This window comes from Oryctolagus cuniculus, chromosome X, assembly GCF_964237555.1.
Source record: "Oryctolagus cuniculus chromosome X, mOryCun1.1, whole genome shotgun sequence".
NCBI lineage: Eukaryota > Metazoa > Chordata > Mammalia > Lagomorpha > Leporidae > Oryctolagus > Oryctolagus cuniculus.
The window spans coordinates 79,716,313-79,743,381 of record NC_091453.1 but is presented as its reverse complement, the minus strand read 5'-3'; the positions used below and the strand labels follow the sequence as shown (position 1 = coordinate 79,743,381).

The following is a 27,069-nucleotide window of genomic DNA, read 5'->3' as shown; positions in this document are numbered from 1 at the left end:
TGTTAGCTTGCTTTAACAATATGACAGTGCTCCCTAAGTTAGCTGAGGAACCTGAACAAGTCTTCTTTGATTTCAGCTTCATCCCAAGGCCCATAAATGTTTCCCTTTAAAAGCTGCAGGCAAATGAGGTAGAAAGGGCAGAGACATGAGATGGAAACCAGCAAAAGGGCAAAGAGTATGGCTTCTACAACACTAATGGACAGCAGCCTCCCAAGGCTGAAACTGCAAAAAGCAATGTGACCCCGACATAACTGCAAGGAGTACATACCTTCAGTTTCTTCTGCAACATGGACCACAGGGCAAAAATCTGGATGGCAAATGTCACCATGATGAAGGCACGCAGGGACCAGGGGGAAGGCATGAGGCTGGGCAGACAGTAGAAAAGATGGCCATTTTCAAGGCAGTGTGCTGTTCAAAATGGCAGCATTGGCACCATACTCAAAGAAGGCGAGGTAGCCTAACAGCATGAAGACTGACATGGCATAGATGGTGTCAATGCTGACAGATTCTGTAAGGGTCTTTATCACTGGTGAAAAACCAGAATTGAAAGCAATGAAAATCAGAGCACTGGGTCCACCGCTCTTCTACCCTTCACCTCCATCAATGAGATTGAACAAAATGTACCCAATCAATGAAGAAGCCAAGCCAGTCCCAAAAAGCCAGTGAGGTGCCAGAAGACCCTCATCCATATACCACCAAATAACCACAAAAACACAGACACTGCAGAGCTGCTGTACCACAACACTGGACTCAGATATGACAGCCAATATTGGTATTTCTGGGCATAGATATTTTCCCAGAGCTCCTCCAGGAACCTCCAGTCCACCTAGTTATCAGGGAAAGGCTGCCACTCATATAAGGCCTTCTGCCACCTGAACTCCTCGGTGTTAGTTACAGATTGGGCACATATTATCCTCTCCTTCACTCAGGCCAGTTCAATCTCCTTTGCAGAAGTCCATGTGTTCCTGTTCTTTAGGAAGTTTTGAAGTAAGACCTCTCTGGAAATTCCATGCTGTGCTGTGGTTGATAGTCTACTGACGTTTCCTTGTTTTCAAAGGCAGCAACCCAGGGTAAGTCTACAAAGCTGAATTTCTTCTCTGAGGCAGGATAAACACAGCCAAATTCCTTATTTCTTCCATGAAGACCACTATAGGTTTTGCTTCGCAAGCCCAACACCCTGAGAGCCACCCCACCCCCACCCCACAGCTCAGCCCCCAGCCCAAGCATATCATGGCTGCTACCTGGGCAAAAGAGTCCGCAGCACGGAAAAGTACAACCATGCCAGCAGGGTCAGAGACTGGACCAAGGTCGGCTAGGGTAGGGTAGGGCTGGATGTCCCCAGGGTGCTCTACTCTCCCTTAGGGCCTCCCCCACCTACTGCTGCCTCTCACCCAGTCTTGGGTCAGCAAGGATGACAGAAGAGGAGGAGGCCCAGAAACTGCTGCCCACAGCAGAACCACCTGCCCACAATATCCTAGGGCTGCACCTATATGAATCTTAACATGGAGCTAATATTCATTGTTTCTAGTACCTTGTAATCTGTTTAGTTTATTAGGGAGACTCTTACTTAGTACCTACTATGTGTTAATAATTATTCTAAATGTATTGGCAAATAGTAATGGCTTGTATAAAGTTCATGTCTTACAATTCTATTTTCTCACTGTGGTGGAACAAATGGTAGAATAAATGTTTCATTTACTGTTAGTAAAGACAACAGTCTGAATATCTAGAGATACATTATTAAGTCTGGGATTCTGAGTCTTGATGCAGTCTAGATTTGCATTATAGCTTTTCATTTCTAAGTAATCTTCAGGGGATAAATCTTGCCAAATTTTAAAGGAACTGCTTTACTTTTTATGTATAAAATTAGAAATACGGAATTTTTCCTATATTATGATGTAAATGACAATGTATTTTATTTCTGAGATCATAAAATAGTTATACTTAATGAAAATATTGACTCGTGCATTACAGGCAGATCTTATTTTGTTTACTAACTGATTAACTATATTTTATTATCTTTTGACCTTCCAGTGCCTTAAATATGACCATATTTCTTTTACTATTTCTACTAATACATGAATAACAGCTAAGAGAGCAGTTTTAAGAAGTCAGTGTATTGCATGCCTTCTTGGGTTTTTTTCCTCTGTATTTTTACTCTAAGCAAAGTGTATCCCACTGAGAGGTGAAAAGATCTGTGAGCATCTGGAACTTAGTCTGCTGCCACCTGTAACAATCTTCATTAATCTTTAATCCTTTCCCCATTTCCTGAAAAACACTGACAAAATTAATCAGTGACAAAGTTAATTAGAGTTTATTTCACCTAAAATGTCTCATCATCTCCAGTTCTGTGTACTACTGGGCAATGCAGGTTAGAGAGAATATCTATAGTGATGCTTATCAAAGTAATTGAAAAAATTAACCACTTTTCAAAATAAACCAATTTTTTTAGTTCCTAGTTTGGACTGTTTTTTGAGTCAAACTGTGTCCCACAAAAAGATATGATAAAGTTCTAATCCCCAATACCTCTGGATTGAATTTATTTGAAAATAAGCCTTTGCAGGTAGAGGCCATTAGGGTGGATGCTAATCCCATATGATTGATGTCTTTACAAGACAAGTGATGCAGACAGAGGCATACAGGGAAACACTATGTGATGACAGAGGCAAAGACTGGGTTGGATATAGCCAAAGACCAAGGAATTTTAAAGATTACTGGCAACCATCAGAAGCTGAAAGGAAGCAAGGAAGAATTCCATGAAGAAATTAGCAAGACCATGGCCCTGTGAACACTTTGATTTCACACTTCTAGCCTCCAGAATAGTGAGGATTATCTTCTGTTGTTTTAAGCCACTGAGTTCTTGGTATTTTGCTATAACAGCCCTAGCAAACTAATATAGAGTTTAAGCACATTTTAGTCTTCAAGGGAATAAAGACCATGCAGACATGAAATTCCAAGATACACAGTTTTGTGGAGCCAGTAGGTGTGGGCTTAATAGAGGTCAGTAATGCTGTGTTTCTAAGATGTACTGGTTCAGATGGGGAAGGGTGGTTGCTGATTTCTGATTATCTGCAAGTCAACTTCATTTTGAGATAGTTGTACATTTGCATGCTGTTGAATTATCTGTGTACTACTGTATTTCCTTGAACTTAAGAAAGGATCAAAGGTTTAAGCAAAAATTATGTCTGACCCCATTATGTGAGATTCTAGGATGTAAAACAATGGTTAAAGAGGGCTTGATGTTCTCATACAGTTAAGTCTATTATTTTGAATAACACTGTTGAAGAGGAAAACAATCAATGAAACAACAAATTAAGGTTTTATAGGACCTAAATTTATAAAATTTGGTGATTGTGTCCATGATGACTATGAGAAGAGTGTTTGGGTAGGTAATAGTCAAAATTAACTGAACTTTCTGGGAGATGTTAGGAAGTTGATGGGTGACAAGAATGAGCAGAATTTTTTTACATACAAGGTGGTGTCATTTGCATTAGAGAAGTTTTAATTCTTTCTTTTCAATAAATGTCTTTTATTTATTTTTCTTACATAATTGTACTTGATCAAGCCTCCAGTACAATAGTAAATGACATCCTTGTTTTGTTCCTAATTGTAAGGATAAGCATTATCTTTGGGAAAAATGTGTGATATTAAACATACTTTTCATAGATGCCCTTTTTGGTTTCAAGGAGCTCCTTTCTCTTCTAATTTATTGATTGCTTTTATCATAAAAATTCTTGGGTCCTGTCAAAGGCTTTGTACTTTTTTTCATCTATTAAGAATATATTTTTGTACTTTTCCCTATCTATATGTTGTATACAAGGATTATTTTTCATATGTTGTACAAACCTTGCATTCTTGAGATAAATCCCATTTGCTCATCATGTGTGTTCCTTTTAATATGCTGGTAGATTCAATTCACTACCATGTTTTTGATGAATGTTATGACTTGTTTAGAAACAGGTTTGTAGGATTTTTTCCCCTTGTGATATCATCTGGTTTTGATATCAAGGTAATACTGGCCTCATAGCAGGAGTTGGCAAATATTTCCTCTTCATCCATTTTTCTGTAATAGTTTGTAAAGAACTAGTATTGATTCTTTAAATGATTGGTATAATTAGCTAGTGGAGGGGCTGCATTGTAGTGTTGCAGACCAACCAAGCACTTGTGATGCCAGCATCTCATATCATAGTGCTGGTTCTAGTACTGGCTGCTCTGCTTCTAATCCAGTTTTCTGATAATGGGCTTGGGAAGGTAGCAGATGATGGCTCAAGTCCTTTGTCCCTTGCCACCCACATGGGAAACATGGATAGAGTTCCTGCCTCCTGGCTTCAGCCTGGCTCAGTCCTGGCTGTTGCAGCCATTTGTGGAATGAATGTGTGGAAGGAAGATCTACCTTTCTCTCTCCCTCCCTCCAACTTCCCTCCCTCCCTCTCTATCTAAAAAAAAAAAATCAATCTATCATTAAGCAAAATTTAACTAGCCGAAGCCATGAGGTTTTGGGCTTTCTTTTGGTTATTAATATCTTCATATAACTCTGTTTAGAATCATTTTGATTCAGTTTCATTAGCTTTCATTTCTAGAATTTGTCCATCTCATCTAAGTTGTATAATTTGTCTGTATGAAATTGGTGATAGTGCTTCCTGATAATCCTTTTTAATTTTATGAGATCATTAGTAACATCCATACTTTCATTTCTGAGTCTAGGCATATGACCCTTCTCTTTTATCCTGGCGAATCCTACGTGTTTCTCAACTAATCAATCTTTTCAATGAGCCGTGTTTTTTGTCATTATTTTTTTTCCCTCTTGTTTATCACATTTATTCCCACTGAAATATTCATTGTCTCCTTCCTTCTACTTCCTTTGTGTTTAGTTCTACATCCTCTGTTGTCTTAAGTTGGGACGTTAGGTTATTGATTGGAAATCTTTCCTCTTTGATAATACAGCTATTTTCTGTTATAAATTTTCCTCTAAACATTACTGTAGTTATAGGCAATCCATTTTATGTTGTATATTGTTTTCAATTAACTCAAAATGTTCTCTAACTTACTTCATTTTTTTACTTTGCGATTTTAATTTATCCATTATTGTTTGGGGGTACATTATTTAGCTTCCACATATTTGTGGATTTATCAAATTTCCTTTTCTTTTTAACCTCTAATTTCATACCATTTTGGTAAGAGGAAATGCTTTGTGTGACTTCACCTCTATTAAGTTTATTGAGAATTGTTCTATGGCCTAGTATATGGTATAACTCCAAGAATATTCCATGTGCCCTTGAGAAAAATGTGCATTTTACTGCTGTTAGTTGAAGATGGGTCTATAATTTTTGGTTAGGCCTTTTGCTTTGTTGTCTTACTGAAACATTTTTTCCCTTTTATTTCTATTCTATCCAGTTGTTCCACTCTTCATTAGAAGTAGGATATCAAAATCGCCAACCATTATGTTGAATTGCCTATTTCTACATTCAAATTTTTCAGTTTTTATTTCATGCATTATGGGGTTCTGCATTTAGGCCATATATATTTATTTGATATTCTTCATAGTCTGATCTTTTACAATTATAAAATATACCTCCATGGTTTCTGGAAACATTTGATGTTAAACTGGTAAGAACAGGTACTATACTTGGCCTTAGCCAAAAAGGCGAGAAGCAATCTGGAAATATCTGCTAATCTTATTTTAGAACTGTAGTACATGATGAGTTGCTGCTCTCTTGCTACTTTCACAAATTTCTGTCTTTGGTATTTGACCATTTGACTACAATGTGTCAATCTGTAGATTTTTTTTGATTATCTCACTTCAAGTTGAGTTTATTGGACAAATTTATTAATGTTTTTCATAAAATTTGAAAAAAATTTATAGTCATTTTTTGACATTTATTTATTTGTTTGAAAGTCATATTTATAGGGAAAGAGGGAGAGAAAGAAAGATCTCCCATCCTCTGATTTACTTATCAAATGGACACTACAGCCAGGGCTGAGTCAGGCTGAAGCCAGGAGCTGGAACTTATCCAAGTCTCTCACATGGGTATCAGGAGGCCCAAGTACTTGGGCCACCTTCTGCTGCTTTTCTAGGTTTGTTAGTAAGCAGCTGGATTGGAAGTGGAGCAGCCAGGACTCAAATCAGAACTCATAAGGGATGCTGGCATCACAAGCATATGTTTAACCTGCTGTGCTTCAATGCCGGCCCCAATTTTAGTCATTATTAATGCATGTATTCTTTCTGCCCATTTTTCTCTCTTATCTGTTTCAGGATACTGCATTATATTCATGTTGTCTGTAATGGTGCCCCAGAGGTTTCTGGGTCTCTGTTCATCTCTCATCATTCTTTTTTATTCTATTTCTCATAAATGGAATACTCTCAATTGACCTTTATTATAACTTGACTATTTTTTCTGTATTATCTATGAAAATTTTATTTTTATCCATATTCTTTGACTTCCTATATCTTTTTTATTCATTTGTATGTATCTCATCTTCCCACCATTACCTGCATTCCCACGCATTCTTCCCCCTTCCTGCTCCCTTTCCTGTTCTATATAAGAAAGAAAAATAAAGAAAAAGAAAAAAGAACGAATGGAGTTAAAAAAAAAAACAAGAGAACTGTTCCTCAAATCTATACAAGGTCTGTTCTATGTTGTTGCTTCTCAAAGGTGATTTGGTTTTTTTCCCCCTTCCCCTCTTCCCTTCCTTCCTCCCCCTTCTTTCCTTTTAGAAATTTAACTGTCTTTAAAGAAGAACCCAAGGATGATGCATCTTTACACTGTCTGATCGAATCTACAGCTGAATCCATCTACTAAATTTTTTTAGGTATTTTTGGGTATATCCACAAATAAATACATGCATGTGGCTTTCTAAAATACATCTGAGCTTTCAAAACTTCTGTGGATATCTTAATTCCTAGATGTTCTTTATTTATTTATTTATTTATTTTTTGACAGGCACAGTGGACAGTGAGAGAGAGAGACAGAGAGAAAGGTCTTCCTTTGCCATTGGTTCACCCTCCAATGGCCGCCGCGGCCAGCACGCTGCGGCCTGCGCACCGCGCTGATCCAATGGCAGGAGCCAGGAGCCAGGTGCTTTTCCTGGTCTCCCATGGGGTGCAGGGCCCAAGCACCTGGGCCATCCTCCACTGCACTCCCTGGCCACAACAGAGAGCTGGCCTGGAAGAGGGGCAACCGGGACAGAATCTGGCGCCCCGACCGGGACTAGAACCCGGTGTGCCGGCGCCGCTAGGCGGAGGATTAGCCTAGTGAGCTGTGGCGCCGGCTCCTAGATGTTCTTTTACACTTTTTGGATAGCTTATTTTTAGCAGCCACAAAGTTAATTTCCTCTAATTTTTTTATGGACGCGACTGGAAGAAATCATGTTGAGTGCAATAAGCCAGACACAGAAAGACAAATACCGCATGTTCTCCCTTATACGTGGGAGCTAAAATTAAAAAGAAACAACGAAAACCTCTGTGTATCAGTATTGCTGCAAATACAGCTTTGTGAAACTTTGTTTTATATCTTTGTCAAACCAGTGTTATATCAAAAACTAAAGAAAAGACAGAAAGGTAAAGGAAAGGAGGGAGGGTGGGAAGAAGGAATATCATGTTCTTAGAACTGCAATTACTAATCACATTGAATCTGTCAAAAACTAAAAATTTCAAAAAGAAACAAATTACTTAAATACATTCTTAAAACTCTCAGAATTACTTTCAGTTAAATATTTATAACACTCTACAAATAAATACTTCTGGGTGGGTGGCTAGGAGCCTTAATGAATTTTGTTTTTCCAAGTTCCAAATTACTAAAGGATCAGACTAGATTAATCATACACAAATGTTCATTTTTTCTCAAAAAAAGAAAATAATCAAAAATACCTGAAATTCTACCTCTCATTAAAGTATGCTTGAACCAGTTGTGACATTATAATTTCCTTTTGTTTATCCAATAATAAAAAAGTATTACCAAGAATTATAGAGTGATCCTCAAGTAATTCAATAAGTGACTATTTTTCTAATTTGGGAAAGCTGTCCTTTATTATAAATAAAAATATTTCTCACCATTTCATGAAGAAAAGGTGAGTTCAAAGGGAATTTATATTTTTTATAGCTGCCATAGCAAAGTACCAGATGCTGAGCAATTTAAACAATGATTTTTTTTTCTCACAGTCCTGGAGGCTATAAGTACAAGACCAATGTACAGGTAAAGTTGGTTTCCTGTGAAGACTTACTCCTTGGTTTGCAGATGGCTGATCTCTTGCTGCCACTTCACATGGTCATCTATCTGTACACATACACTCCTGGTATCCCATTTTTAATAAGAACCTCAGTTGTACTGGATTAAAACTCCACTCTAATAGCTCATTTTGAATAAAGAACCTTATCTCTAAATATAATCCCATTCTGAGATACTGAAGGATAAAACTGCAACATATGAATTTGGAAGAAATACCAATCCGCCCATAACATGAAGAATGGTTGACTAAATTAAAATTTATGACATTCATGTTTATCTGGGCCTGTGGGTTTTTTGAAACATCATGTAAATGAAAAGCTTGCAGACAGTAGAGGTAAATTACATTGGAGTATACAGGAATGATGGAACCAATAAAATGAATATTCACATAAAGTTAGAGAGTAAAAACCTACCTCATGCATGATTCAGGAAAAGCAATGAGAACAACAGAGCAGTAATAAAGTCCTTCAGCTAAGTAGTGTTTCAGCTGCATTTTAGAAGCTAATTATAGTTTTTTCATTGTTATTTGCTCCTAATCTTGTGTTTACTTCCTTTCTGTTTGTGATCTATTAATCACTTGAAATATGTATTTTTAAATTTCCAACCATATGAGATGTCAGTCATATTTCCATTTGATTCTAAATTTTAATATACTATGATCAAAAAATGTGGTAAACATAATATTTATTTTTGCATTTATTCAAGAATGTTTTCTAAAGTACTTTATATAGTCAGACTTTAGAAACAATTAATTGCGCTTGTAAATAATAGGTATTTTTAAATCATTTGGTGTACCTTTTTATACATATCCACTAGATTAACATGTTTGAACTGCTCAAATATTTAGACTTTCATCAATTATTGGTGTGCTCAATCACTCAGCATTAGAGAGAGATGTTAAAATTTTTTAGAATGGCTATAGACTTAACAAAGATAGCATATATGTATTATCCTTTTTTTGTAGTTTGAGGCTATTTGATGTAATTGAGGCCAGAATTTTACATTATACAAGCATAATGCTCCTAGCGATTGTTATGTAAAGATGCTCTTTACCCTCCAGAATGCTTTAAGCTAAGAGGTTGACATTATTTTTCCGATATCAGGTTTTTTGTTTTTTGGATTGTATCAATCTGTTGTGTTTTTATTATTTTTTAAATTTTTTGCACACTTTTATGGATGTGTTCATGCTTACAAAAATCATATAGATTGGTTTAATGAGTTGCCATGCAATTATAACCATGCTTAAATAATTATCCACATTTTGTTTTTTTAAAAACTTTTATTTAATAAATATAAATTTCCAAAGTACAACTTTTGGGTTATAGTGGCTTTTCCCCCCATAACCTCCCTCCCACCCACAACCATCCCATCTCCCACTCCCTCTCCCATCCCATTCTTCATCAAGATTCATATTCAATTATCTTTATATACAGAAGGTCAACTTGGTATATACTAAGTAAAGATTTCAACAGTTTGCACCCACACAGATACACAAAGTATAGAGTACTGTTTGAGTAGTAGTTTTACCATTAATTCTCATAGTACAACACATTAAGTACAGAGATCCTACATGGGAACCAAGTTTACAGTGACTCCCGTTGTTGATTTAACAATTGACACACTTATTTATGATGTCAGTAATCACCCGGGCCACTTGTCATGAGCTTCCAAGGCTATGGAAGCCTCTTGAGTTCACAAACTCCAACCTTATTTAGACAAGGCCATAATTGAAGTGAAAATTCTCTGCTCCCTTCAGAGAAAGGTAACTCCTTCTTTGATGGCCCGTTCTTTCTGCTGGGATCTCTCTTATGGAGATCTTTCATTTAGATCATTTTTTTGCCACAGTGTCTTGGCTTTCCATGCCTGAGAAACTCTAATGGGCTTTTTAGCCAGATCCGAATGCTTTAAGGGCTGATTCTGAGAAGAGAGTGCTGTTTAAGGCATCTGCCGTTCTATGAGTCTGCTGTGTATTCTACTTCCCATGTTGGATTGTTCTCTCCTTTCTAATTCTATCAGTTAGTATTAGCAGAAACTAGTCTTGTTTATGTGATCCCTTTGACATTAATCCCATCATTATGGTCAATTATGAATTGAAACTGATCACTTTGACTAGTAAGATGGCATTGGTACATGCCACCTTGATGGGATTGATTTGGAATCCCCTGGCACGTTTCTAGCTCTACCATTAGGGTAAGTCCAAGTGAGCATGTACCAAACTGTACATCTCCTCCCTCTCTTATTCCCATTTTTGTATTTAACAGGGATCAATTTTCAGTTAAATTTTAAAAGCTAAGAATAATTGTACATTACTTAAAGAGTTCAACCAATGGTATTAAGTAGAACAAAAGAAATACTAAAAGGGATAAAGTATTAAGTTGTTCCTCAACAGTCAGGACAAGGACTGATCAAGTCATTGTTTCTCATAGTGTCCATTTCACTTCAACAGGGTTCCTTTTTGGAGCTCAGTTAATTGTCAATCAGGGAGAACATATGATATTTGTCGATTTGGGACTGGCTTATTTCACTCAGCATGATGTTATCCAGATTCCTCCATTTTGTTGCAAATGACAGGATTTCATTTTTTAACGGCTGTATAGTATTCTGTAGAGTACATATCCCATAATTTCTTCATCCAATCTACTGTTGATGGGCATTTAGGTTGATTCCAGGTCTTAGTTATTGTGAATTGAGCTGCAATAAACATTGAGGTGCAGACAGCTATTTTATTTGCCAATTTAATTTCCTTTGGGTAAATTCGAAGGAGTGGGATGGCTGGGTCTTGTTGTAGAGCTATACTCACGTTTCTGAGGAATCTCCAAACTGACTTCCATAGTGGCTTGACCAGTTTGCATTCCCACCAACAGTGGGTTAGTGTCCCTTTTTCCCCACATCCTCGCAAGCATCTGTATGTGAGCCATTCTAACCGGGGTGAGGTGAAACCTCATTGTGGTTTTGATTTGCATTTCCCTGATGGCTAGTGATCTTGAACATTTTTTCATGTGTCTATTGGCCATTTGGATTTCCTCTTTTTACAAATGTCTATTTAGATCGTTGGCCATCTCTTAAGTGGGTTGTTTGTTTTGTTGTTGTGGAATTTCATTATCTCTTTGAAGATTCTGGTTATTAATCCTTTATCAGTTGCATAATTTGCAAATATTTTTTCCCATTCTCTCGTTTCCCTCTTCACTTTCCTGACTGTTTCTTTTGCAGTACAGAAAGTTCCTAATTTGATGTAATCCCAATTGTTAATTCTGGCTTTGACTGCCTGTGCTTCCGGGGTCTTTTCCAAGAAATCTTTGCCTGTGCCTATATCTTGCATGGATTTTCCTATGTTCCCTAATAATTTGATGGTGTTGGGTAGTAGATTAAGGTCTTTGATCCATTTTGATTGGATTTTTGTGTAAGGTGTAAGGTAGGGGTCTTGCTTCATGCTTTTGCACGTGGAAATCCAGTTTTCCCAGCACCATTTGTTGAATAGACTGTCCTTGCTCTAGATCCTTGATCAAATATATAAGTTGGCTGTAGATATTTGGATTGATTTCTGGTGTTTCTATTCTGTTCCATTGGTCTGTCCATTTGTTTCTGTACCAGCACCATGCTGTTTTAATAACAACTGCCCTGTAGTATGTCCTGAAATCTGGTATTGTGATGCCTCCGGCTTTGATTTTGTTGTACAAGATTGCTTTACTATTCGAAGTTTCCTGTGCTTCCATATGAATTTTTTACCAGATCTGAGAAGAATGTCTTCGGTATTTTGATTGGTATCTCATTGAATCTATAAATTGCTTTTGGGAGAATGGACATTTTGATGATACTGATTCTTCTAATCCATGAGCATGGAAGATTTTTCCATTTTTTGGTATCCTCTTCTATTTCTTTCTTTGAGGTTTTGTAATTTTCATCGTAGAGATCCTTAACGTCCTTGGTCAAGTTTATTCCAAGGTATTTGATTGTTTTTGTAGCTATTGTGAATGGGATTGATCTTAGAAGTTCATCCTCAGCAGTGGCATTGCCTGTGTATACAAAGGCTGTTGATTTTTGTGCATTCATTTTATATCCTGCTACTTTGCCGAACTCTTCTATGAGTTCCAATAGTCTCTTAGTAGAGTCTTTGGTTTCCCTAAAAAAAGAATCATATCATCTGCAAAGAGGGATAAGATAGTATAACTTCTTCCTTCCCAATTTGTATCCCTTTAATTTCTTTTTCTTGCCTAATGGCTCTGGCTAAAACTTCCAGAACTATGATAAATAGCAGTGGTGAGAGTTGGCATCCCTGTCTGGTACCAGATCTCAGTGGAAATGCTTTCAACTTTTCCCCATTCAGTGGGATTCTGGCCATGGGTTTTTCATAAATTGTCTTGATTTTGTTGAGGAATGTTCCTTCTATACCCGATTTGCTTAGAGTTTTCATCATAAAGGTTCTTGTATTTTAGCTAATGCTTTCTCTGCATCTATTGAGATAATCACATGGTTTTTCTTCTGCAGTTTTTTTATGTGGTGTATCACATTGATCGATTTGCGAATGTTGAACCATCCCTGCTTACCAGGGATAAATCCCACTTCGTCTGGGTGGATGATCTTTCTGATGTGTTGCTGCATTCTATTGGCCAGAATTTTATTTGAGGATTTTTGCGTCTGTTCACCAGGGAAATTGTTCTGTAATTCTCTTTCTCTGCTGCATCTTTTTTCAGGTTTAGGAATTAAGGTGATGCTGGCTTCACAGTAAGAATTTGGGAGGATTCCCTCTTTTTTGATTGTTCTGAATAGTTTGAGAAGAATTGGAGTTAATTCTTCTTTAAATGTCTGGTAGAATTCATCAGTGAATCCATCTGGTCCTGGGATTTTCTTTGTTGGGAGGGTCTGTATTACTGATTCAATTTCTGACTCGGTTATGGGTCTGTTTAGGTTTTCTATGTCTTCTTGGTTCAAATTAGGTAGGTTGCATGTGTCCGGGAATCCATCCATTTCTGATAGGTTTCCCTGTTTGCTGGCATACAAGTCCTTGTAGTAATTTCTGATGACTCTTTTTATTTCCGTAATTATCCACATTTTGCAAATCTTGTTTTATCTATATTAAGCTCCCATACTTACCTAGCATCCTTCTAAATCACAGAAAAATATAAAATGTTTTCTCCCACATTGTATTCCTCATAGCTTATATTTTATTTTTCTAATATTTTAGTTCTTCCTGGTTAAACATTCACTGAAGTAATTATTATTGATAGATTTTGCAGTCAATGCTTAGATTAGATTAACATACACATTTACTGATGTTTTTATTCATCAGTACTTTTTCATTTAATTTAAAAAGTAAAATATTAATTTTAGAATTATATTTTTAGTTGAGATATCAGTTATTAACTATAGGAGACAGAACATGCAAGCAGACAAAAATATCTTAAGTTATTCCTGTTGCGGACTGAACTAAGGTACTGTCAGTGGGAATTTAAAAAAGTGGTGAGCCTGAGAGATATTCCAGAAGGACTGATTAGAAATTTGTTGTGAAAGAGGGAGATGGTGTAATCTAGGGGAAATTAGAGTTCTGTGAACACATGTTAGTCCATTTTGCATTCTATAGCAAAATACCAAGACTGGGTAACTTCATACAGAGAAATGATTTATTTAGCTCACAATTCTGGAGGTTCAGAGGCCTGCATCTTGGCAATGGCCTTGATGCTGGCAGATTTCAGTGGTGGCACCGGACATCACTTGGCAAGAGAGAGGGAGTATACATATGTGCCTCTTCTGGTCTCTCTTTATAAAACCAGCAGTATCCAATCATGAGCACTCTACCCTGATGACCTTATTAATACTAATAACATCTCAAAGACCCCACCTCTATTAGGTTTCCACTCTCTTAGTGCCTTACAATGTGGATTCATTTTCAACACATGGACCTTTGGGGAGGCACACTCAAATTGTATCCAAACCATACCACCTGGCTCATCTGAATTTTTTATGAAGGCTCAACCTGTATTTAAGGAATACACAAAGAAAACTTTGAATTCTGGACATAATAAATTTGATTCTGTTTTGGAAGTATCTGTGAAGAAATATCCAATACACATTAGAAAATATAAGCCTATATAAAGAGTTGAAGATGTAGAACTGACAAAAGAAACACCTCATTGAAATAAATACCATCTCTCCCATAATCCGTATATGTGCATACATTTTCTCCTTCCTTGGATAGGGGCAAGTAGGAGAGTGAAAGGTTGCTAGTTATCCTTGGTGGTCTGATAGATGCAAATTTGGTAATGTTTTTAAGCATTGTAATTCAAAATAGTGCTTGTGGACCAGCAACATAACTCGAAAGCATATTAGAGATATAGAACCTCAGCACCATGCATATCTCTTGAATAAGAATTTACATTTTACCAAGATCCACAGGTGGTTCAATATATCCATTATTTTCTGATGCTCAATATTTTGAGGCAGTATTATAGATGGCCATGTTTGGGCACATGACTGTTCTTTTAATAAAAAAAGATTTTATTTATTTATTTGAGAACTAGAGTTACAGAGAATGAGAGGGAGAGACAGAGAGAAAGGTCTTAATTCTGTTGGCTCACTCCCCAGATAACCACAATGGCCAGAGCTATGCTGATCTGAAGCCAGGAGCCAGGTGCTTCCTCCGAGTTTCCCACATGGGTTCAGGGGCCCAAGCACTTGGGCCATCTTCTACTGCTTTCCTAGGCTACAGCAGAGAGCTGAACTGGAAGAGGAGCAGCCGGGACTAGAACCGGAGCCCATATGGGATGCTAGCACCGCAGACGGAGGATTAACCTACTGTGCCACAGCGCCAGCCTGGGCACATTACTGTTCTAAACATGTCTCCTGACACCTGATTTAATTTTGAGTAAGGAAAATTTCAGGAACAATATTCAGGGTGAAAGATCAAGAATTGATACTACATTTTATACTGAAAGTAGATTTGGGTGGGAATTTGAAGACAGAGTAGTAGACCCAGAAAACACATCATAACTTTGAAGTGCCTTCAGAAGAAGACCTGCAACGGGCCAGCGCTGTGGCTCACTTGGTTAATCCTCCACCTGCAGTGCTGGCATCCTATATGGGCGCCGGCTTCTAGTCCCGGTTGCTCCTCTTCCACTCCAGCCCTCTGCTGTGGCCCGGGAAGGCAGTGGAGGATGGCCCAAGTGCTTGAGCGCCTGCACCCGCGTGGGAGACCAGGAAGAAGCACCTGGCTCCTGGCTTTGGATCGGCATAGTTCCGGCCGTAGTGGCCATTTGTGGGGTGAACCAAAGGAAGGAAGACCTTTCTCTCTGTCTCTTTCTCTCACTGTCTAACTCTATCTGTCAAGTAAATTAAAAAGAAAAAAAGACGAAGACCTGCAAAGGAGTTTCTATGGGGCTGTGCATTAGCACTTCAATTGTCAGATCATGAGGACTGGAAGTCCAATGGAAAGGACTGAAAAGGGAGGATAGAAGTGTGGTGGAAGGGAACACTCAAGAGACTTGATTAAGTAGTTATTTTCTACCCATGGGGATGGATTTCAATATTCTAACAATCAGCATAGCCTTATCAATTTTAACAGAGATCAGTCCTGAGAAAGAGTCCAGAAGGGAGAGGCTTATGGGATATCAATTTTGTAGCAAAATCACTTGTATGTCCCATGTAAATTCTCTAAGAGGAGCTGGCACTGTGGCACAGTGGGTAAAGCCACAGCCTGCAGTGCCAGCATGCGATGTGGGCACTGGTTTGAGTCCCAGCTGCTCCTTTTCTAATCCAGCTCTCTGCTATGGCCTGGAAAGGCAGTAGAAAATGGCCCAAGTCCTTGGGCCCCTGCACCTATATGGAAGACCTGGAAGAAGCTCCTGGTTTCAGATCAGCCCAACTATGGCTGTTGCAAGCATTTGGCAAGCATACCAGCAGATGGAAGACATTCTCTCTCTCTCTCTCTCTCTCTCTCTCTCCCTCCCTCCTTCCCTTCCTCCCTTCTTTCCTCCCTCCCTCCCTCTCTGTAACTGCCCTTCAAATAAGTAAATCTTAAAAAAAATTTTAAGATAAAATTCCTAAATTTAATGATAGCCGGGATTAAAGATAGAAGTAAAGACATTTGAGAGCATTATTTTTTGGAAGTATCCCTCTAATTTCATATTTGAGGCAATTAACTGCTCTTCTTATGCTTTTAGTTCATTTTTACTTATTTTTTTCCTGGGCTTTTATGCTATTGAGTAAAAAATGAAATTTCTCTTTGGTCCTTGTAAGTTCACACTTGGGATGTATCCCTGAAATAAGACAGATTGGCGGCCGGCGCCGCGGCTCAATAGGCTAGTCCTCCGCTTGCAGTGCCGGCACCCCGGGTTCTAGTCCCAGTTGGAGCGCCGGATTCTGTCTGTCCCGGTTGCCCCTCTTCCAGTCCAGCTCTCTGCTGTGGCCCTGGAGGGCAGTGGAGGATGGCCCAAGTCCTTGGGCCCTGCACCCCATGGGAGACCAGGAGAAGCACCTGGCTCCTGGCTTCAGATCAGCGCGGTGCGCTGGCCGTGGCAGCCATTGGAGGGTGAACCAACAGTAAAGGAAGACCTTTCTCTCTGTCTCTCTATCACTGTCCACTAAAAAAAATTTTTTTTAATTAAAAAAAAGACACATTGGCAAGAGAAAAAACAAGTGAGTTCATTAATGTGTTCCATGCATTTCACAAAGAAGAAACCTCAAGGAAATGTGAGTCTAGATTATGTAACATCTTCAATAAGACACAGAAAAAACTGTAGACAAATGACAGGACAATGGAAAGTGGACTGAGGTAAGAAACTGAGGGAAGGTAAATATAAGGGAAGAAATTAATGGAGTAAAGACAGTTTACATATTCCTCTGATATTGTCTCTGGGCTGAAAAGCATTGTCAACAGTGAAGGAGAATTTATATCCCGTCCTTAGGAAGAAAAAATGTAGGGTAAGAAGAGTTTTGTTTCTGGCTCTGCTTTTCAGTTGCTCAAATTTCTGGGTGACATAGTCTAGATTCTTTCAACGCCTTTAATTACACATGCTAGGATTAAATATAACATCATTGCTTATGAGATTATGCTATCTCTAAAGTGAAAGAAACTCCACTCTCTACCAACATCTGTGTGAGAATGAGAAAGTCCTGGGGGATTCACTAATATAAGAATACCCACTTTTTTTTTTTTTTTGGCTCATGTCTACTACCCACACCAGAGTCTCATGGCAAAGATTCCAGAAAGATTTCCTCAAGGCTCTGGCAGGAAGAGTAAAAAATAATACTTGAAACACACTCGAAAGTATTATCAGTAACAAAAGCCAACTTTCATGGATAGAGACTTTTTGAGAAGCTTATACCTGGGCCATGAGGGCACAGTCTTCCTCAGGCCATCCTGTGTAACTTAAATTTGGAGGTGCAAAAAACTTTTAAAAGTAAACAAATTTAAAAAATTGTGAAGATCATAGACAGAAGACACAGGCCTAATAAAAACTGGTATTTGGCTGGCGCCGCGGCTCACTAGGCTAATCCTCCGCCTAGCGGCGCCGGCACACCAGGTTCTAGTCCCGGTCGGGGCGCCGGATTCTGTCCCGGTTGCCCCTCTTCCAGGCCAGCCCTCTGCTGTGGCCAGGGAATGCAGTGGAGGATGGCCCAGGTGCTTGGGCCCTGCACCCCATGGGAGACCAGGAAAAGCACCTGGCTCCTGGCTCCTGCCATCGGATCAGCGCGGTGCGCCGGCCGCAGCGCGCTGACCGCGGCGGCCATTGGAGGGTGAACCAACGGCAAAGGAAGACCTTTCTCTCTGTCTCTCTCTCTCACTGTCCACTCTGCCTGTCAAAAAAAAAAAAAAAAACTGGTATTTAAGTGGAAGAATTCTTCCAGTTCCACATACCTTATCATCATAACAGGATGAATCCAGTGTCCAGTATAACAATATCAACTGAAATAGTTGCAAGATACAAAAGCTCTATAAGGAGGAGTACTTAAGAAAGACCAAAGCAAGAGTGGGGAAGGGAGTAAAAAAAAATATAAAGGAATTTGAAGCCTTTGTCACCTATAGCTATAGCAAATATTAAACAAAAGCTAATGTCTAGGGACTTTATTATCAATCTTCACACTGAAGGCTTACTTACCTCAGTTCCTATTACTTAGTACATTATATCCAAATTTCAACAAAAAAAAATAAAAGTAATAGCAAAAGGCAGGTAAAAACATGGTCTGAAAAGAAAAAATGTTAAACCAGATTCAAATACATCAAAGATACTGAACTTACACAGGGAATTTAAAATAATTATGATTGGGGCTAGTGTTGTGGCACAGCGGGTTAAGCTACCACCTGCAATGCCAGCATCCCATATGGGCTCCAGTTCAAGCCCCAGCTGCTTCACTTCTGATCCAGCTCCCTACTAATGCACCTGGGAAAGCAGCAGAAGATGTCCCAAATGCTTGGGTCCTTGCCACCTATATGGGAGATCCTGACTCCTGCCTTTGGCCTGGCCCAGCCCTGGCCATTGCAACCACTTGGGGAGTGTGCAAGTAGATGAAAGAAATTCTCTATACCTCTACACCTCTATACTTCTACCTCTACACCTCTACCTCTATACCTCTATACTTCTACACCTCTACACCTCTACCTCTATACCTCTACTTCTACCTCCCTCTTTTCATAACTCTGCATTTGAAATAAATAACCTTAAAAATACTAATGATTAATAAGTTAACATTTCTAATGGAAAAACAGACAATGTGAAGTTCAGATGGATAATATAAGCAGGGAAGTGATAACTCAGAAAATGGAAAGAAATGCAGGAAATCTAAAGAAGAATGTCTTTGATAGAAGCATCAACAGATTGGATGAGTTAAGGAGAGATGTAATGAGCTTGAATAGAAATTCAATAGAATTTCAACAGAAATTTCTCATACTAAAATGCAGAGAAAAAAAGAAGTAGAAGAAATAGAACATCTAAGACATGTGTGGTAATTTCATTGTTTATTTATAAATATTTAGAAATTTCCTTCTTTATCCCTGATAATTGTTTTAATGATTTTACTTCATCTGATACAATCAATCCAACTCTTTTTATTAATGTGTACATGGCATATCTTTTCTCAATACTTAACTTTATGTGTATGTATTCATATTCAAAGTGGTACTTGGGGCCAGTGCTGTGGCGCAGCCAGTTAACACCCTGGCCTGAAGCGCCGGCATCCCATATGGGCGCCGGTTCTGGACCTGGTTCCTCCATTTCCGATCCAGCTCTCTGCTATTGCCTGGGAAAGCGGTGGAGGATGGCCCAGGCCTTGGGCCCCTGCACCCGCGTGGGAGATCCGGGGGAAGCTCCTGGCTCCTGGCTTTGCATCAGCACAGCTCTGGCCGTTGCGGCCATCTGGAGAGTGAACCAGCGGATGGAGGACCTCTCTCTCTCTCTCTACATCTCCTCTATGTAACTCTGATTTGCCAATAAATAACTAAATCTTTTTTTAAAAAAGTAGTTCTTATAAATAGCATGTAGTTTTATTTTCTTTTCAACTTTTATTTAATAAATATAAATTTCCGAAGTACAACTTTTGGATTATAGTGGCTTTTCCTCCCATAACCTCCCTCCCACCCACAACCATTCCATCTCCCACTCCCTCTCCCATCCCATTCTTCATCACAATTTATTTTCAATTATCTTTATATACAGAAGATCAACTTGGTATATACTAAGTAAAGATTTCAACAGACTGCACCCATAAAGACACGCAAAGTATAGAATACTGTTTCAGTAGTAGTTTCACCATTAATTTGCATAGTACAACACATTAAGGGCAGAGGTCCTACATGGGGAGCAGGTGCACAGTGACTCCTGTTGTTGATTTAAGAATTGAAACTCTTATTTATGATGTCAGTAATCACCCAAGGCTCTTGTCATGAGCAATAGCATGTACTTTTATCTTACTTCTGTGTACAATATGACCATCTCCCCATTCTCAATGGTTTGCTTAGTTTTTTTCCATTTACATTAATTGATTATATGGTTGGATTGAAGTCCATTTTATTGATAGTTGTTTTCTATTTATTCTCTCATTTTTTTTCTATTTCTGCCTCCCTTTAAGTATTTCCTACTACATTTGCTTTCATACTCAGCATATTAATTTTACTTTATGCATTTTTAATTTATATCAGCCTACCTGCAAATAATATTATTTGGAGCTCCATTCTTACTATAAGCATCAGATAAATATGCACCTAAATCCTTCCTTCTTTTTTGTGCCTTTTTAAAATATATTTTGCTTCTATATGTTATAAAAACACATTACTACTATTTTTATGTTATGTAATCAATTAAGTTTAGCATGAAAAAATATGGCTATATCTATATGTATATATCAAAGTTATTGTTTGGGCATTGTATCTTTATGCTTGAGGAATTTGCTTTTAGGCTATTTGTTATAATGAATTTACCCTTTAACCATGGCCTATAATAAATTCTTTTAGTTTTTGTATTTGGCTATGAAGAATTATGTTTTTCCTTTATTTTTGTAGATAATTTCATTTGATACAAGATTTGAATTGACAATGATTTATTTTGATTACTTTGAAGATGGTGTTGTATTGTTTTCTTAGTTGCACTGTGTCAGATGCATATATAGTGTAATTATTTCATCTTTTTTTATATATGTCTTTCTTTCCCTGGCTGACTTCAAGGTTTCCTATTAATCATGGGCTTTAACAATTTGAACATGATATTTCTTATATTTTTAAAATCTTTCTTGGGTTTTCCTGAACATTTAGAGTATGATTATTTCATTTTTAGCAATTTGCACACCATTTTTCCTCAAATAATTTTTCTTGCCTTTTCTCTTTCTCTTCTCCTTCTGTGATTTAACTATTCAGATGCTATACTGTTTTATATTGTTTCACACTCTAGGGTGCTTCATTTATTGACAGCATCTTTTTTCTCTTTGTATATCAATTTGGAAAATTTCTATTGACTTATCTACTGATTCATTCATTTCTTCCTCAGCTAGATGGACTCTAACAAATTTTGGAAGGCATTCTTCATTTCTGTTAACACAGTTTTATGGGCTTATTATTTCAACTTAACTGTTTTAAATAGTTTTCATCTACTTAGTGAAATTTAAAATCCATTCATTTATATTGTCTACTTTTTCCAATAGAGCTTTTGATACATTTAGTCGTAGTAACTTTTAAATCTCTATTCTATAATCCCATTACATGATTCATCTCTGAATCTAGTTTTGTTGATTGCTTCAAGACTTGTGAGGTTTCTCTTTTTTGTAATGTCTTACTTTTAATTGATTACTTAATATCATATGCACATTGATTACTTACATCATAATGTGCATGGAAGTCTTTCTTGGAAATGGGCATCACTCTACTTTTGCAATCTATGTGATTGTGTAGCATTTAGTAAATCTTCTCAGGAGCTGAATTGAATTTGTGGTTTATTGTTGTCCAAGCTACAGAAAACAGGTTGCTAGTTGCTGGGATGGGAGGGAATTTAACTATAAAAGTCACAAGGGAGTTTTTCAGACTGATAAAAATGTTCATCGTGGGAGCAGAAAGATGGCAGAATAGGAAGGGAGCACACTGATAGTCCGGGGAGAGACAGTTTAATAAAAGTGGAGATACTGCAGGTTCAAGGAAGAGTAGGGGAAGAAACAGCAGAGGAAACTCTTCCGGAACTAGTGATTCACAGTGGACCTGCGTGGAGAGCGTGGGAGCCCACAGTTTGGGACAGCAGCGGCAGACTCAACACACCAGCGCTGGAACGCGAGGTCAGCCAAACCTCAATAGCCCAAGACACTGGCAGGCAAGCGGAAAGAGGAGACTAGAGGGAACGACTCCATGGGGAAATGTTCACTAGGCTAACTAGAAGAGAGAGAGAAATAAAAAAGTGACCGATACAGACATGAGTTTCTCTCTCTCCACTCACCTCTCAAAGGCAAGCAAGACAAAGAGCAGGCGCCATCTTGGACATACGTCATAAGCAGGGAGACCTCAGGCCTGCACTGGCCCTGAGCCTAGCCGAAAAACCTAACTCTGGGGGGGTGTGAATTAACAGGAGATTAGTACCTAGTGAATGTGTGGTGCTACTGAACTGAGACTGTAAAAAAAGAGACGGTGGGGGAGAGAACTTACGGAATTCACGTGAGTACTCTCCAGAGATGCTACAATTCAGTAACCTTGGCAACCCAGTGGGAGACTGCAGGAGGAGAATTTGAGCCCACACTGAGGGCAGGACAGATTCCCTGTGTGGTCCTTGGTAAAGGGCTTCCGAACTCTAGCTCCTGTGGGTATATCATTTGCCTGCTAACTACCTCCAATTCCGTTCAGCTGAGTGGAATTACTTCCCTTTTTAATCAAAGAAAGAAAGACAGAGAGAGAGAGAGAGATTTACCACGCCTAACCTGGGAGTGTCACCTTTGGCACACCCTTAACCCTGAGGAACCAAACAGAGCTCTCAGGCCACACCCATCTCAAGCCTCTAAGGCTCCATCAAAAACAGACAGTCCACTTAATCTGGAGTCATAGTATAACAAGAAAAAACACCACAGTGAAGAAACCAAAGAATATCTCCAATATACCAAACAACAAATGCAAAAACCAAGGTGATAAAGAACAAGGAAGACACTATGATGCCCCCAAATGAAAAAGACACCCCAATTCGAGATTATTAAGATGATGAGATAGAAGAAATGCAAGAAGCAGATCTCAAAAAAATTGATAAGAACATTAAGAAGTTCTCAAAAACAAATTCCTGAACTACAGAAATCCTTAATGGACAAGATAGAAAATCTCTCTCATGAAAATGAAATATTAAGGAGGAATCAAAATGAAATGAAACAACTAATAGAACATGAAACTGTGATAGTGATGAGAAATCGTAATGAAATGAAGAATTCAATAGATGAAATGACAAACACATTAGAGAGCCTTACAAACAGAATGGGTGAAGCAGAAGAGAGAATATCGAACTTAGAAGACAGAGAACAGGAAAGGATACAGTCAAACCAAAGAAAAGAAGAGGAAATTAGAAATCTAAAAAATATTGTGGGGAATCTACAGGATACTATTAAAAAAACCAACATTCGGGTTCTAGGAGTTCCTGAAGGCATGAAGAGGGAGAAAGGATTAGAAGGCCTTTTTAGTGAGATACTAGCAGAAAATTTCCCAGGTTTGGAGAAAGACAGAGACATCCTAGTACAGGAAGCTCATAGAACCCCTAGTAAACATGACCAAAAGAGATCCTCACCATGACACGTTGTTATTAAACTCACCACAGTGAAACAGAAAGAAAAGATCCTAAAATGTGCAAGAGAGAAACGTTGGATTACTTTCAGAGGATCTCCAATTAGACTCACAGCAGGCTTCTCATCAGAAACCCTACAAGCTAGAAGGGAATGGCGAGACATAGCCCAGGTACTAAGAGAGAAAAACTGCCAGCCCAGAATATTGGTAAATATTGGTAAATATTTGGTAAATAACAAACTCATGCATGAAAATTTGGTTCAGCTATAATGGGATATTGGGTTTAAGAAAATTGCCTGAAAAATTAGCATTCTAACTTGCCAAACTTGTTTTTAACTTGATTTGACAGTTCTGGCCTAAATAGTAATGGATAACCAGATCTTTCAGCCCATAAAATGATTTTGTAGTCTCTGGTTTATGACATTGATTTCTAGAGTGTTTTGTTTTATTTATTTCCATGAATTTCACAAATACAACTTTAGAAACATAGAAATTCTTCCTACTGTACACACCTTCCCACCCACACCCCATCCCTCTTCCTCTTCCCTCTCCTGTTCCCAGAATTGTTTTTTACTAAGATCTATTTTCATTTAACTTTATATACATTAAATTAATTCTATTCTAGGAAAAGAATTCAACACTTTGTATGTGGAAGAAAAAGAAAGAAAAAAATCATATAAAAAAATTTTTCCTCAACAGTCCATCTAAAGGCTGTTCAAAGTCACTGTATCTCAAAAGTAATATTGCATTTTGTTTTTTTAGAAACTACATTAGCTTTAAAGAAGAACCAAGAATGATACATCTTTTGCAAGCATTTAGACATAACTATAACTTATGGGACATAAGAATATCCTCCACTAAATACACTAACATGAATTAATTGCTTTCAGTGGTGTGGATATTTTAATGAGATTGATTCTTCCAATCCATTGACATGGAACACTTTTCCATTTTTTGTATTTTCTTCTGTTTCATTCTTTAATGTTTTGTAATTCTCATCATGGAGATCTTTGACATCCTTGGTTAAATTTATTCCAAAATTATTTGATCTTTTTGGTTTGTATTGTGAATGGGATTGATCTTAGAAGCTCAATCTCAGCCTTAGTATTCTCTGTGTATAAAAAGGCTATTGATTTTTGTGTGTTGATTTTATATCCTGCTACTTTACCAAACTCTTCTATGAGTTCCAATAGTCTCTTAGTGGAGTCTTATGGATCCTCTATATATGGAGTCATGTCATTTGCAAATGGGGATACTTTGACTTCTTCCTTCTCAATTTGTATTCCATTGATTTTGTTTTCTTGTCTAATGGCTCGGGCTATAATTTCCAGGACTATTTGAATAGCAATAGTGAGAGTGAGCATCCTTGTCTGGTTCTGAATCTCAGTGGAAATGCTTCCAACTTTTCCCCACCCAATAGTATGTTGGCCATTGGTTTGTCATAAACTGCCTTGATTGTGTTGAGGAATGTTCCTTCTATTTCCAATTTGCTTAGAGTTTTCATAATGAAAGGGTATTATATTTTGTTAAATCATTTTTCTGCATCTATTGCAATAATCATACAGTTTTTGTACTTCAGTTTGTAGCTGTGATGTATCATATCGATTGATATGCAAATGCTGAACCATCCCTGCATACCAGGGATAAATCCCACTTGATCTTGGTGAATGATCATTCTAATGTTTTGTTCTATTTCATTGGCTAGTATTTTGTTGAGGATTTGTACATCTATGATCATCAAGGAAATTGATCTATAGTTCTTTTTCTCTATTGTATTCTTTTCAGTTTCGGAATTAAGGTGCTGCTGGCTTCATGGAAAGATTTTGGGAGGACTCCCTCCTTTTCAATTGTTTTGAATAACTTGAGAAGAATTGGAGTTAGTTCTTTTAATGTCTGGTAGAATTCAGCAGTGAAGCTATCCAGCCCTGGGCTTTTCATGGTTGGGAGGATCTTTATTACTGATTTGATTTCTGTCTTGGTTATTGATCTGTTTAGGTTATCTGTGTCTTCATGGTTCATTTTTGGTAGATCGTATGTGTCCAGGAATCTAGCCATTTCATCCATGTTTCCTGTTTTGATTCCATGCAGCTCTTTGTAGTAATTTCTGATGATCCTTTTTATTTCTGTGGGATCTGTTACATTTCCATTTTCATCTCTGTTTTTATTAATTTGGGTCTTCTTCCCTTTTTGGGCCAAAGGTGTGTCAATTTTGTTTATTTTTTCAAAATATCAACTCTTTGGTTTGCTGATCTTTTTTAGTATTTAATTGGCTTTCTATTTTCTTTATTTTTTTCTCTAATTTTAATCATTTCTTTTCTCCTACTAGTTTTGGGTGTAGTTTGCTATTGTTTTTCTAGGTCCTTGAGATGCACTGATAGCTTGTTTATTTGATGCCTTTCCAATTTCTTGATGTAGGCATTAATATCTATAAACTTTCCTCTTAAGACTACTTTCGCAGTATCCCATAAGTTTTGATATGTTGTAGTGTCATCTTAATTTGTTCCAGAAATTTTTTGATTTCTCTTTTGATTTCTTTTTCAATGACCCACTGTTCATTCAGGAGCATGTTGTTCAGCCTCCATGTGTTTGCATATGTTCTGGAGATTCCTGAGTTATTGATTACCAACATCATTCCATTGTGGTCAGGTAAAATCTGTTGTACGATTTTGATTTTTTTGAATTTGCTACGACTTGATTTACGACCTACCACGTGGTCAATCACAGAGAAAGTTCCATGAACTTGTGAGAAGAGTGTGCATTCTTTGGCTGTAGGATGGAAAGCTCTGTAGGTATCTGTCAGGTCCATTTAGCCTATAGTGTTGGTTAACTCTATTATTTCCTTGATGATTTTCTGTCTGGTTGATCTGCCCATTGCTGCAAGTGTTGCATTGACGTCCCCCCCCCCCACTACTATATTTGGGTCTATGTTTCCTTTTAAATACATTAACATTACTTTTAAACAGCTAAGTGCCCTGTAATTAGATGTGTATATGTTTATAATAGTTACATCTTCCTGTTGAATTGATCCCTTAATCATTACATAGTGCCCTTCTTTTTCTCTTTTGACAGTTTCTGTATTAAAGTCTATTTTGTCTGATATTAGGATGGCTACACCAGCTCTTTTTTGGTTTCTGTTAGCATGGACTGTCTTATTCGATCCTTTCACTTTCAGTCAGCGAGTATCATTGTTGGTGAGATGTGTTTCTTGTAGGCAGCAAGTAGAAGTGTTCTCTTTTCTGTTTTTAACAAATAAACACTAATGTGTATGTTTACATCTGAGTTGTTTTTTAATATTTATTTATTTATTTGAAAGTCAGAATTAGAGAGAGAGGCAGAGAGAGAGAAGAGAGAGAGATAGGTCCTCCATCTGATGGTTCCCTCCCCAGTTGGCCGCAACAGCCAGAGCTGTGCCAATCTGAAGCCAGGAGGCAGGAGCTTCTTCCAGGTCTCCCACATGGGTGCAGGGGCCCAAGGCCTTGGGCCATCTTCTACTGCTTTCCCAGGCTATCATAGCAGAGAGCTGGATCATAAGTGGAGCATCCAGGTCTCAATCTGCACCCATGTAGGATGCCAGCACTTCAGTCCAGGGTATTAACCCATTTCACCACAGTACCAGCCCCAAGTTTT

At 37.9% G+C, this 27,069-nt stretch overlaps 2 pseudogenes; both read right to left on the bottom strand.

The window, feature by feature from the left end:
* Positions 1 to 38: 38 nt before the first annotated feature.
* On the bottom strand, positions 39 to 26,248 carry LOC127484811 (phosphatidylinositol N-acetylglucosaminyltransferase subunit C-like; annotated as a pseudogene).
* On the bottom strand, positions 5,541 to 5,656 carry LOC127485085 (U2 spliceosomal RNA; annotated as a pseudogene).
* Positions 26,249 to 27,069: the final 821 nt, after the last annotated feature.